Source organism: Poecilia formosa, unplaced genomic scaffold (genome assembly GCF_000485575.1).
Source record: "Poecilia formosa unplaced genomic scaffold, Poecilia_formosa-5.1.2 Scaffold88, whole genome shotgun sequence".
Lineage (NCBI taxonomy): Eukaryota > Metazoa > Chordata > Actinopteri > Cyprinodontiformes > Poeciliidae > Poecilia > Poecilia formosa.
This window is the reverse complement of record NW_006800027.1, coordinates 1,306,784-1,309,747: the sequence shown is the minus strand read 5'-3', so window position 1 is coordinate 1,309,747 and position 2,964 is coordinate 1,306,784. Positions and strand designations below refer to the sequence as shown.

General features: G+C 38.6%; 1 long non-coding RNA gene across 1 annotated transcript; it reads left to right on the top strand.

The window, feature by feature from the left end:
* Nucleotides 1-387: 387 nt before the first annotated feature.
* On the top strand, nt 388-2,675 carry LOC103141668 (uncharacterized). Its single transcript, XR_476603.2, has 2 exons — nt 388-541; nt 2,138-2,675. It is a non-coding gene; the product is annotated as an uncharacterized LOC103141668 (long non-coding RNA).
* Nucleotides 2,676-2,964: the final 289 nt, after the last annotated feature.

Below are 2,964 nucleotides of genomic sequence, written 5' to 3'. Positions count from 1 at the left end.
CACACACACACGCACACACACACACACAACACACACACACACACACAAAAAAACACAAAAACACTTCTATCATAGCAAATCAAAAGTCCATCACCTTCAGTTTGACCTGAAGTCTAAACTCAGACTGACTCGCTGCGTTGGAGAGCCTGTTTTGAGCTCCGCCCAGTCACGAGAAGATAAAACAAAACAAACAAAAAAATAACCTGAACCATTATATCTAACTCAAGTAAACTCTTATTAAAATACACAACACAAAATAAATAAAATAATCATAACGTTGAAAAAAAAGAAACTTGTGACCAAAAATATAATACTCAAATAGAAAATAACCCAATTAATACAACGTCCTGGTAACGTCATTACGTCGTCACGTGACTCCCTCCCGGCGCGCTATAATCCGGAAATAGCTTTGCATGAATATCTGAACCGGGAAAATGTTTGACACCGAAAATTACACACTACGATGGTTACGACAGCTGAGGCAGGAGCACCGCGTGTTCAACCCACGACGAACCGCGCCAGTTTGTGCTGAAACCAAAAAGTAAGTTATGTCCGGTGTGTTTTCTTGTTTATTGGCACAGACTTTACAGGATTACGTCCCAGCTCGGGACGGCTCCTCCGTCACAGTGACTTTTTATTTCAAAGGCTTTCATAGGGATGTCAGTTATTGCTCTGGAAATATATTTATTCGCCTAAGATTTATTTTGTTTTTGCCTTATTAGTTTCACTGATAAAGGACATTTCAGTTGTAAAACTTATTCAAACCGGTCTTAGGCGAAGAAAAACAATTACACCCCTTGTTTAATGTCAAGTAAACTGTAATTAAACATTTTGTTAGATGTATAAAATTGAGTTCAATGAAATTAGCCAAGCCGACAACCAGTTAATGGCAGAAATGTAGAATCAAGAAATAATTTGCATAGAACATTTCTGACAACTTGAAGTAAGCTAAAAAATATCAGAAAGAAACAAAACATTCCCCAAATTAAAGAAATGTAACATTACAGAAACTGACATTTGTCAGTTTGGAATTGTTTTTGAACTTTCACAGGAGTCGGTCTGCAAAATCCGTCCTACTAAGAGAATATCAATAACTCATACTGGAGATCTCAAAAGAACCTAAAACAACATCTGATGCAGGCCTCACTTCCCGAAGTTAAGGTCAGTGTTTATGATTCAACAATGGGGGGAAAAAAAAGGAGACTTCCCAGGCAGTGCGACAAGGTACCATCTCACATTTGGCCAAAATATCTTGATGATCCCAAATTTTTATTAAAAAATATACTTTGTCTGTGTTTGCATTACTGTAGTTCTGGCTTACATAAATGTAATTTCAAAGAAAAGAAAAATAAAATATAGCTTTAGGACCTGAACTCTTAATTCTGCTCTCTACAAGAAAACCTTGAGAGAAAACATCCAGCCACCAGTTAGATTTTTTTAAAGCAAAAATAAAGTGAGTTTAGATTATGGCGACTGACCTTAAAAAGGACATTCATGCTTGAAAACCCTCCAGAGTGGTTAAATTAAAGCAAACCTGTAAAAAAAAAGTGTAAGGGCCAAATTTGCTTGTTAAGTACTGCTAAATATTTCATCTCAAGATTAAGATGCTTTATAGAAATATGAAAGAAATTAAATATTAAAGCAATTAAAATAGAATGAGCACTCAAGCGCTCGAACAAAATACATTCTGTTGTATAGCTTATTAATTAATTGTCATGCTGACTATAATGGCTGCGAAGCAAGCTGTGGTGGATGTAAAAATGGTAAAACATGAACAATGCACAAGCGAGGTCAGCGGTATGGTGGGAGTTGGAGGGCTTAACTGCAGATGTGACTCCATAAATGAAATTATGCTTAGGGCCTCATACAACCTTTGGCTGCCATTGTCATGGCCTTTTTTTTTTTTTAATAAACAAACATAAAATCAGTGCACATAAAAATTGGACATACTTGCTGTGAAATCCTGTTCCAAGGACAGTTTGCTGACAAATTTCAAGTAAAAATGTCTTGTGAATGAGTAATATAATTGTTGGTTCCAGAAATTCACCATTTTACGTTCTCTTGTAAAATATCCACCTTTTTTTTTTTTTTTAATGAAATGGATTTGTGTTTTATCAAATATACTTTACTTCTAAAGGTATTTCAAGTGAGTGTTGATGGCGACTGAAGATCTCTGCAAGCAACTCGAGGCAGGGAGGAGAAGCACACAGAGGGCAGCTCATGTAAAATAGAAAGGTGTCGACCTCAACACATGGCGCCCGCAGGGGAGCTTAAACACTCGGGCTAAATGAGGGCCGCATCAGAGATTCACTAAAGGGGAACACTCCAAGCCCCTTTCCATCTCCGTATCCCCCTGAGCCCCACTGCAACAGCATGTCTTCCTCAGTTAATGCTCCGTACGGTTGGACACACTCACTTAATGCTTGCACACTTTGAAGTCGCGCATTCACAGGAACTTGAGTTACTTTCTGTTTTGTTTCGCTGCCGTGCTCAAATCGTTTGTGCTTTGTCACAGCAGGTTACATGCTCGTTTTGAAAGGTGTGAATTAATATGAAACAAAGCAGGACTCCTTTTGTAACACTAAACTGAATTCACACCTCCGCTATGGACTGGATGTAAAACAGATGAGAACAAAGGTGGTGGAATAAAGCAACATCATGTTGTGTACAGCGAGCATATGTTTCTGCTTAAAATTCAGTTGATTCAAGGTGAGCTTTCTTCTTTTGCCTGGATAGTGTTTAGAGTAAATATAAACTCGTTTAAGGCTGCAGGGTGGACTATCTGGTGGCGCTGTGGCTTTGCAGCAAGAAGGTCCTGGGTTCAAATCCCAGCCTGGGGTCTTTCTTGTGGAAAGACCCCAGGCTGGGGTAACAACCTTTTCAGCATGTCAATGTTCTTCTTAGGCCTTCTAATGAGCCATCATTGGATCCAGGTGCATTAAACCAGGGATACTAGTATGTCAG